The 11,291-nt window shown below is 33.2% G+C and overlaps 1 pseudogene across 1 annotated transcript; it reads left to right on the top strand.

Annotated features, from left to right (window-relative positions):
* The first annotated feature begins 6,474 nt into the window (after positions 1–6,474).
* On the top strand, positions 6,475–9,695 carry LOC149255207 (uncharacterized; annotated as a pseudogene). Its single transcript, XR_016266342.1, has 4 exons — positions 6,475–8,012; positions 8,324–8,416; positions 8,793–8,859; positions 8,946–9,695. The product of XR_016266342.1 is annotated as an uncharacterized LOC149255207 (transcript).
* The last annotated feature ends 1,596 nt before the right edge of the window (positions 9,696–11,291 follow it).

Raw genomic sequence — 11,291 nt, 5'->3', positions numbered from 1 at the left:
AAATACATTTTCCAAAAACAAAGATAGACTCCTCATACTTGGAATCTATTAATCTTTAAAGATGGACTCCAATGGACTCCTCATATTTGAAATCTCTCAATAGGGATTAAAAGAGTGTCAATTTTAAATTTAAACATTCAAGTACATCCTTTAAAGACTAAGATGAGCTCTTCATATTTGGAATCTTTCCATATGTATGATAAATTAAATTCAAATTCATTTTAATACGTCGTCATGGTAAGGCATTCCCTGTGAGAACAACTCCCCTCCCATGCCATGTGTGTTGATTGTGAGTCATTGATTTTGGTGTTAGACGATTAAAATAGTGTATGAGTCATTGATTTTGGTGTTAGAAGATTAAAATAGTATATTCCATCCGATTAAAAACATGTATGAGTTAGTTACCATTCAATTTGATATTCTGTTACAATTCGTTCCCAATGCCTAAAACTTGCTGGGCATACAGTGTTGTTTCTTCACATGTGTTGTATTGATAGAAAAATACAAGGTTGATGTACAACAATGAGCTACCATAGCCAAGCTTGTTTGGTCCCCACACGACATTAGGAGTGTTCGTTGAAGTTTGTAAATCGGTTTGCAGAATCTGTGCATAAGAGAAGCTAGAACTTGTTAACAGAGGGGACATAAAAAAAGTGTTTGGCTCCTCCCCACCGCAAGTCAATGTTTCAAAAACCATAAGAGGAGGAAGGTCGAAGGAGAACCATGGATTTGACATAGTGTTAACCAAAGAGAGAACGTTGAACGATTGGTTGCAGCAATTAAAAAATTTACAGTCAATCGAATATCTCACAAATCGGGGCGCGACTATCCCTAGGGTGGAGAAACTATGAATGAATCCAGCAACAGAACCTTGGTAGCAGAGGGGACTCCAACTCGAGACCTCGCCAGTGCCTGGTTGAGTAGAGTAATGAAGGATCGTAATTTGAATGAGTCGTAAAGGCTGCTCTCGCAATCCCATACCGAGGATTTTTGTTTTATTCAAGCAAAATTGTAAGCATCTTGGTTTCAATCAGGTATTCCACTCTTTTGGAAATTTATGGTGATGCAATAACCAGATCCATTCTGAATCCTTCTTGAATCGTAGTAATAAACTGAGCATTTGTCGAGAAATAAAGCACTTTTGTCCAGAAATGGAGCATTTGTTAAATGGCAATGACAGAGCATTTTTTAAATGGAAATGAAGTTCATACTTCAGAGAAATATGTGTGATATTTGTGATGAGATCAGTGAACAAGGAATTATGGGAAAAATAAATTAATATTAATGATTTCATATAAATTTGTTAATTAAAAATAAATTGAGAAAAAAAAATTATGTTTATTATTTCATAAGTATTGCCTGACAAAGTTTTATCTTTCACTATTACTTAATATTATGATCATTTCTATATCTAATATGAAAATGATTTAATTTGGTTTTTCAAAATCTATCCAATATTTTCTATTGGAACTTGAAAGAGAATCTTTGAACATTAAGAGACAACTTATACTCGAAAGATTATAGAATATGTCAATTTGGCATAATGTAAGTGATTTCTCATTATCTTCTAGCTTTGAATGCCATTTTGTGTACTAATTTCTATCTTCAATGATCTTTTATATGTCATGATTCTTCTCAAATTTATGCTTCATTTGCAACATCTCGTGCAATTTCTAATTTAATTATTATTGGGATAATTAAATTTATAAAGTAAGTATTTTTTTTCCTTTGTATATATATATGAGATGTAGAGATGGTAATGGAGTGTATTGTTAAGTCATTCCATGATGTGAAGGTCATTGGTTCAAAATTCAGTGGGAAAAAATCAAACCATGTTAAAAGATTGGTGTGGCCCAAACTAGACACGATCCGATCCTCAAGGATCGCAGCTTTTCAAGCTATACTTCAAGACTAAAAAGGTCAAACCACTTAATAAACAATATATGTTCGAAAATAAGTATGTTCATGGGAGTATATGTTTTAAGATATACCAATTTCTTTTTCAAAAGTTTTATTTGAACCGTTTAATCCATTAAATTATAATATATGTTCGAAAATAAGTATGTTCATGGGAGTATATGTTTTAAGATATACCAATTTCTTTTTCAAAAGTTTTATTTGAACCGTTTAATCCATAAAATCGATTAATGCAAGGAAAAAAAGATTTTTTTATTATTAAATTGTATAAATTATAATTATTTAAAGTTAATTTTTTACATTGCTGGAACCTTTTCAACCTCGTTTTTCAAATAAATATAAAATCGCGAGCATAAGAATCACCATAATTAAAATAAAAAAAAATTGTAATCCACTTTTTTATGTTGAAAACTTCAAATCACTTTTCTGTAATCTTTGGCTTCATTGTACTCAAAAAAAAATGCTCAACCTCATTTTTACACATTTTTATAAATATCTCTTGAACTCTACATTTGTGTTTCATATATTAGTAAAGTTTTTATTGACTATCAACCAATGTGATACATCTTCATGAAGCATGTATATACAATAACCACTCTACCTCATTGAGAAACAAAGGGGTTTGAGTTCAAAGTCTTTCTCTCTTTATGTGTGTTCGTGAACAAAGATGTATTTCATAACATTCATAAGGAAAAAAAGTTATATCAGATGATCTTTCCAACTTGAGGTTCATTGTTAGCACTATGAAAGTATTTTTATATGGTAGTTATAACTTTGAACAATGGTTTCAAAATCTGTATTTTGTTTTAAAAGTGTTCTTTAACCAAAAGAAAATGTGTCACAAAAAATCTCTTCTTCTTTTTTTACTTTTAAGAAAGAAGAGAGTTTTATTAATTTCTCATCTTATTATGAGGTATTTAATTATTCAATGCAGAATTTATTTTTTAAGGATTTTTTATTTACATCTCGTTATTTGTCTTAGAGGGCCTTATCATTATCTTATTTTAGGTTTCTTAAAGGAATGAGTTTATTCCAAGTGTGTCATAATGAATTCCTCCTTTAACTATTAAGAGAGTTTTATTAATTCCTTATCGTATTGTAGGGAACTCCACTATTCAATGCCCAATTCATTCATCAATGAAATTTTATCCACATCTCGTGATTTTTCATTAGAGATCTCTTAGCCTCATCTTATGCTTCTTAAAGTAAAGGAAAAGCAAATGATTTTTCATTAGAGATCTCTTAGCCTCATCTTATGCTTCTTAAAGTAAAGGAAAAGCAAATGATGAGTTTGCTCCGTGAGTGACAAGAAACTTGTTTATTGAAGGAATTGAATGATAAACAAAGAACACTTTAGTGTATCACTTGCTATCCTAATTGAGTTTTCTCAATGAAAGGTTTAACACCCTATATCTATCTAGGGTATATTGTACAATGTACTAATTGGGCCATAACATTCATATGCCATATTGATGCCCACATCTACCATTATCCAAAGGGCTATTGTATACCCTTTGCATAAATCCCCTATACTGTTAGCATATGATTAACTATACTTTCGAAGAGCATATGGTACTTAATATCAAGGCCGATATGAAAATAACAATGCATACTATAGTTTAGTGTAATAAGTTGAACCTCTTATTCTTTTGCTTTCTTCGAAGGTGGAAAAACTTATCATAACTTAATTATCAACCTATAGTGAGAAAAATGTTACTCATTTTTCATTAATGCGAGATGATTCATCATTGTTATTCAAGAAAAAACATGCCCCTTATAATGACTCATTGGTGGTTTGTAAGGGGTTGGGGTTCTGCTCCTTCCATAGGCCTATATGTCCAAAGTCTTTAACTTGTTTTGTTTATGTATAAAGAAAATGAACTTTTAACCAATTAAAAGTAGCTTTAAAACTTATTTCAGAATTAAAAAATGGTTTCAACATAAATTATATGGACAAGAAAATCAATATGTTGTGTAGTGTCATGGTGAAGGTTTGAGATATAAAACCATGTATTTTTAAGTAGCATTTAACCTTAATGCTAAAATAAAGCAATATTTTCTTCTATTTATTATTATTAAAATGAAAGTGGTGATATATATAAGCTGATAAATATTGACATCTAAATTGAGAACATGAATGTCAATTAAAAAATTGGTTTTCCAAAGGAAATTTTTGAAGTGTACTAATTTGGCCATAACATTCATATGCCATATTGATGCCCACATGTACCATTATCCAAAGGGCTATCGTATACCCCTTGCATAAATCCCCTATAGTGTTAGTGTATGATTAACTATATTTTCGAGGAGCATATGGTACTTAATATCAAGGCCGATATGAAAATAAAAATGTGGAATATAGTTTAGTGTAATGAGTTGAACCTCTTATTCTTTTGCTTTCTTCGAAGGTGGCAAAACCTATTATAACTTAATAGTCAACCTATAGTGAGAAAAACCATTACTCGTTTTTTGTTAATTTGAGATGACTCATCATTGTTTTTCAAGAAAAAAATAGGCCCCTTATAATGACTTGTTAGTGGTTTGTAAGGGGTTGGGGTTTTGCTCCTTCTAGAGGCTTGTATGTCCAAGGCCATTAACTTGTTTTTTTTATGTATAAAGAAAATTAACTTCTAGCCAACTAAAAGTTATATGTCCAAGGTCATTAACTTGTTGTGTTTATGTATAAAGAAAATGAACTTTTAACCAATTAAAGGTAGCTTTAAAACTTATTTGAGAATTAAAAAATGGTTTAAACATAAATTGTATGGACAAGAAAATCAACATGTTGTGTAGTGTCATGGTGAAGGTTTGAGAAATAAAACCATGTATTTTTAACCTTAATGCTAAAATAAAGCAATATTTTCCTCTATTTATTATTATTAAAATGAAAGTGGTGATATTTATAAGATGATAAATAATGACATCTAAATTGAGAACATGAATGTCAATTAAAAAATTGATTTTCCAAAGGAAATTTTTGAAGTGTACTAATTGGGCCATAACATTCATATGCCATATTGATGCCCACATGTACCATTATTCAAAGGGGTATTGTATAGCCTTGCATAAATCACCTATAGTGTTAGTGTATCATTAACTATATTTTCGAGGAGCATATGGTAATTAATATCAAGCCCGATATGAAATAATAATGCGGACTATAATTTAGTGTAATGAGTTGAACCTCTTATTTTTTTGCTTTCTTTGAAGGTGACAAAACCTATCATAACTTAATTGTCAACCTATAGTGAGAAAAACCATTACTCTTTTTTCGTTAATGCGAGATGACTCATCATTGTTATTCATGAAAAAACATGCCCCTTATAATGATTCATTGGTGGTTTGTAAGGAGTTGGGGTTTTTCTCCTCCCAGAGGCCTATATGTCCAAGACCGTTAACTTGTTTTGCTTATGTATAAAGAAAATGAACTTTTGACCAATTAAAAGTAGCTTTAAAACTTATTTCGGAATTAAAAAATGGTTTCAACATAAATTATATGGAAAAGAAAATCAATATGTTGTGTAGTGTCATGGTGAAGTTTTGAGAAATAAAACCATGTATTTTTAAGTAGCATTTATTAACCTTAATGCTAAAATGAAACAATATTTTCTTCTATTTATTATTATTAAATTGAAAGTGGTTATATTTATAAGCTAATAATGACATCTAAATTGAGAACATGAATGTCAATTAAAAAATTGGTTTTCCAAAGGAAAATTTTGAAGTGTACTAATTGGGCCATAACATTCATATGCCATATTGATGCCCACATGTACCATTATCCAAAGGGCTATTGTATACCCCTTGCATAAATCACCTATAGTGTTAGTGTATGATTAACTATATTTTCGAGGAGCAGATGGTACTTAAAATTAAGGCCGATATGAAAATAACAATGAGGACTATAGTTTAGTGTAATGAGTTGAACCTCTTATTCTTTTGCTTTCTTCGAAAGTGGCTAAACTGATCATAACTTCATTGTCAACCTATAGTGAGAAAAACCATTACTCATTATTCGTTAATGTGAGTTATTCAAGAAAAAACATGCCCCTTAAAATGACTCGTTGGTGGTTTGTAAGAGCTTGGGGTTATGCTCCTTTTAAAGGCCTGTATGTCCAAAGCCATTAACTTATTTTGTTTATATATAAGGAAAATGAACTTTTAACCAATTAAAAGTAACTTTAAAACTTATTTAAAAATTAAAAAATAATTTCAACATAAGTTATATGGACAAAAAAATCAATACTTTGTTAGTATTATGGTAAAGTTTTGAGAAATACAACCATATATTTTTAAGTAGCATTTAACCTTAATCCTAAGATAAAACAATATTTTCTTCTATTTATTATTATTAAAATAAAATTGGTGATATTTCTAAGCCGATAATTAATGACGTCTGAATTGAGAACATGAATCTCAATTAAAAATTTGGTTTTCCAAAGGAAAAATTTGAAGTTTGGTTTTTTTTTTTCACGTTTTCCTGTGAGTGCGGCTAACTTTATAGAACTACCAGGCCAGACGGAGTAAGAAAAATATAATTCTTTTGGCGTACCTTACCTAGATATTTCTGCTTGACAATTGGATAATACAAATTAATATTCCATGACAAACAGAGACAGGACTACAGAAAATTTATCCAATAACTGAATTCTGTCGGCTTCTTGCGAATTGCGATCCAACCTTTAATTCACGAGAGGCCAGAACAGAAAACATCAAAACCCAGAAGAAAGGATAGGTGAGTTAGAATACTAATTGAAATAAGCAGAAGGTTAAATATTACCAGAGAAAAGCGAATGCAGTACCAGGTCAGTCACAGGAAGAATAAAATTCATCAGATTTATGAGGGAAACTGTGAAGAGAATTTGAATGATGGTGGATGCCCATCAGGTCAGAGCTGCACTATCCCATTTAGTGATTCGGGCATGCACAATTCGATAACTCTCCGGGCTTAGATCATCGCACAAGATTCTGCTCTTGAGTTATCTACTTTTGGGAATTTTGATTCGTGTGAAATTTGCCCATTAGCTTGCAAGTCGAATTCGAAATCATAATTGCCCTGATTTGCAGCCATTATTAGAAAGTTTTCAGCAACACCCACTTCATGTACCTGTCTATTAGGTGGGCTTGGATTAGACCATGGCTTGTTTTTCTTAGAAGACTTTCTACAATTTATTGTGAATACCCTTCTCTCAAACAAGCCTGGTATCTAAGAATGTTAATTTTTTCATTTCGTATTTAGCAGTTTCAATCCTTTCCCATTTTGCTGTCTCTGAACCATGGTTTTATTTACTTAGAGGAAATCAAAACAGAAAAGGCCGAGGATAATAATTTAGCCTCTCAGCTAATGGACCCAATACCTTCCCTTAAACAGGAAGGACCCTAACCAAAAAGGAAAAGGAGTGTGAATGGTGAAAACTCATTAATTTGCCTCTGCCTGCCTGCCTTTAAGTGAAGGAAGGCCCTACTCCTAAATCATGACAGGCTGCTTTAGTTTCACAGCTTCACTTAATCGATGTTATCATATCTACTTTGCAAGTGCTGGAATGAAATCAAAGCTAGTGGAATTTGGTGATGGTACAACAATGCATTGTTGGGTTCCTAAAAGGCCCACCAACAAACCTGCTTTGATTTTTATTCATGGCCTAGGAGCTAATGCAATGTGGCAATGGTGCTTCCAGATTCAACCATTTCGTGGCCACTTTAATCTGTATATACCTGATCTCATTTTCTTTGGAAAATCATTTACGACAAGGCCGGAGAGAACAGAGTTATTTCAAGCTCAATGTGTGATGAAACTGATGGAAAAGTTAGGAGTCACCAAGTTCCATGTTGTGGGATTGAGTTACGGTGGTTTTGTAGCTTACCAATTAGCGCAGCTGTACCCAGATGCGGCTCAGAAGGTGGTTCTCGTTGCTGCTGGAGTTTGTGTCGAAGAGAAAGATATAAGGGAAGGGCTTTTCAAGGTATCTGACTTAGCAACGGCCATAAACATTTTACTGCCACAGACTGCTGCTAATATGAAGAAACTGATGGAGTTTTCGTTTGTCAGGGCTCCTAAAATGGTCCCTTCTTGTCTACTTCAGGATTTCATAGTTGTAGGTTTAGTAATTTCTTCTCTCCTTCCTTGCTGAAAATGGAGATACCATCTGCATCTGAATTATTTTCAATCTATTTCTAACGCTTGATATGTTTTCAGTTTTTGCACAGTTCTAATTAATTTATCAGATTTAAGAATTTTGCTGGGCAGTGCCCATGTTTAAAGAATCTTCCATAAAGATTGCAACCATTTTTATTTTAGATATTCCGAACCAGACTAACGTAGTCAATTAGGTGAAAATAAAAATGGATGTGGCCTATCCCAAAGATTCCTTAAACAATGTCTAATTATTAGTTTCTAATGTTATAGAATATGGTTGAAGATAGGAGACTGGAGAGAATAGAGTTGATCAACCATTTAATTGCTGGCAGAAAAGCTTCTGATCTTCCTGTTATACACCAGGTAAAGGACACGATAGAATAAAATGTTCCTTCTGTTAAAGTTTCTTTTGTGGCGTCATCTAGTGAATAAATTCTATATTCCTTCTATAAAAGAAACTTGATACTCACAACTCTTCTTTTCATATGGAAGATTATACGTTGAGAAGCTGTGATTCCATTCATACAGTAGCAATTATTGATAAGTATTACTTATATGATCCCTTAGTTTCCCACAGTTAGAAGATAGAAGATCACTCATAGGAATTGAACCTTTCCACTGGTGAAAATCTCCTCCCTCTCCACCAATGGATCTACAAAACCTTTGAGCAAAGAGCTAAATACTTTATATCTACATTTGCCTTTCATATACATAATGTATACTTTTGCTTTCCATGCAGGAAACACTGATAATATGGGGGGAGCAAGACCAGATCTTTCCACTTGACTTGGAAATAGGTTGAAGAGGTTTGCAAACATTGTGTGTTGCATGGCTTCATATTGTAAGTTATTTCTGTTTGTTGCATCTTATTAACCCTGTTTGAGTCTGGCAGGCATCTTGGTGATAAAGCAGAGCTTGTGTTGCTTAAGGATGCAGGACATGCTGTGCACTTTGAAAAGTCAAGCGAGTTTAACAATCGGCTAAAAAAGTTTCTTCTGGGCTCTTGACAAACTTAGTATCGATTTAAGGATTCCTAAATATTGTTCACTTTGCCAACACATATTCCACATGTCTTGATATTTTCTAAACAACAAAGAACACAGATGCTAACCTGAAATTGCTCGTTGTCAAAGAGATTTTGTGGCAATTTCTAGAGCATCATGTAAGAATTCCATTGCCAACATTGATGCAGAGCATATTTTTGTTTTAGATTGAGAAAATTGCTTGTGCTCCTGCAATTGATCAACGCAATGATTAGTTGGTTTTGGCAATTCCATGAACATTAGGATATCTTCATCAGGTCCTATGTGAACGAATGATTTGAAATCTTAGGAGACCTGTATACCTTTATTTGAGCTGCCAAAATATACTACCAGTAGTGTCTTTATTATAATACTATCTTCACTAGTTGTCTTTACCAGTATTTGGGTTTGTTTTTGTTCATAGTACTGTAAATTCGTTTTTCTGTAGACATTCCTTGGTTCACACTTACAATACAGTTGTAATGTTGCTTTGCGGGCCTAGATAACTGTTTGGCAGAGTTTTATTCTTTGGATTGAGAGAAAATATTTGCTAAAATGTGCATAACTAACAAAGCCACAAATGCTTAGCCTCAGACTTTGAATCTAACCATTCTCGTCAACCCCAAACTTTAAATTTAACAATTTTCATGTTTGAAAAGCTTCTTCAATCTTGGAAGTTATTAACAATTGTAACTCGTTACTTACACTTGGTTTTAGGTCAAATATATATGATTTCTGTAACTTCTTATTTGGGATGTATGATTCAATTTCATAATGAACCTAATGAATAGCAAGGCATGTCAAACCTACATACACATAATCTACACCAATTATGCATGGTTCAGAACAGCTTCCAAGAATATTATTATGACCCGTTAGAAAACTTATACATTACAAGTCCAAGGGTTTAGCTCAGCAACTTATCACCAATATTGGTAGGTAATTGGTTAGTTTCATGTGAGCCAGTGTTGGAAGGTCCCTAGCCCCTAACCCCCGCTGATATTGTAATTGTAACTAATTATCCTATTGATCCTTGTATGGGCATGTAAATGTGATGGGAAAAATACCCAGAATAATTGTAATTATAACTTAATACCAGCTGATGAAGGGGTGAAGCCTTGATACGGACCAAGTGAAGTCATGAGAGGAGGGAAGCCAACAAAAAAGGTTTATGGAATTAATCCTTGCCATGAATTATTGCCTATGCCAAAGGATCATGAGAAGCTGAGATTGTTAAACATTCCTCAAGAAAATATTTGGTGGGAAGGTGTGGAACTAACTTCCTTATATGTGGAAATAGTGGGGTTGTAGCCCAACTATCTTATACAAGATATGAGCAGCATACCACTAGAGACTTCTGGAGTCTAACTATAAGTTTTTGACTTGATCCCAACGAACAACCCTAACAGGAAATTCTACCCAGGAAGAAGTTTGAGGCAAGGGAGGAGAAAAGACAGAGAAGTGTGTGCAGGAAGAACTTGTGCATAGGAAAGAGAATGAAGGATTGAAGGAAGAAGCACTAGGTATGCCTGAAGTGGGAGTAATCTGAGAGGAAAGAGGCAGAGGAAGGATATCAACATTTGTGGGGGTACGAAACCAGCACAGAAAGCATACAAACAAGCAAGAGGGCTAATGAGTTTGAGTTGATGAAGGAGGATGACCTTCATGACTCCACCTTGGGTTGCTAAGCAAGATCTTCCCTCATGACTTCTTGGTCTAGCTCGGGGGTGGCTAGTTGCAAGAAATATTGTAGGGAATATGAGCCTTTGGTCGGGTGGAACGTGGTTCACTCTTCATCACTTGTAAACTATCTTCTATTGTAATCAAATAGTGCCCTTAGGGACTTCAAACTTGTAATGCAAGTAATATGGAATGAAATGGAAATCATGTTGATAATCTGAGTGTCACAGCGAGTGTGTTTGTTGAATGGATATCATGGCACAAGTAATCTCTCTCTCTCTCTCCATATATATATATATATATATATATATATATATATATATGTGTTCATGATATCAAAGATTAAATCTGGTTATGAAGGCCCTAGTGTCTTTGTAATGTTCATATGCTAGCTTGTGTATTTTCATGTGCTCTTAAGATAGGACTAATAGATCTATAGTCCTAGTTACTATTAAAAGTTCCTGACTATTACAAGCTTAAATCAAGCAAGAGATATGGTCGAGGAGATAGGGGAATTTAACTTGTCATCCACTTGA

Source organism: Pinus tabuliformis, chromosome 7, assembly GCF_031772625.1.
Source record: "Pinus tabuliformis cultivar Carrire ecotype Pingquan chromosome 7, CPIR1, whole genome shotgun sequence".
NCBI classification, from domain to species: domain Eukaryota; kingdom Viridiplantae; phylum Streptophyta; class Pinopsida; order Pinales; family Pinaceae; genus Pinus; species Pinus tabuliformis.
The sequence above is the reverse complement of the archived record's forward strand: the minus strand, read 5'-3'. Positions and strand labels throughout refer to the sequence as shown.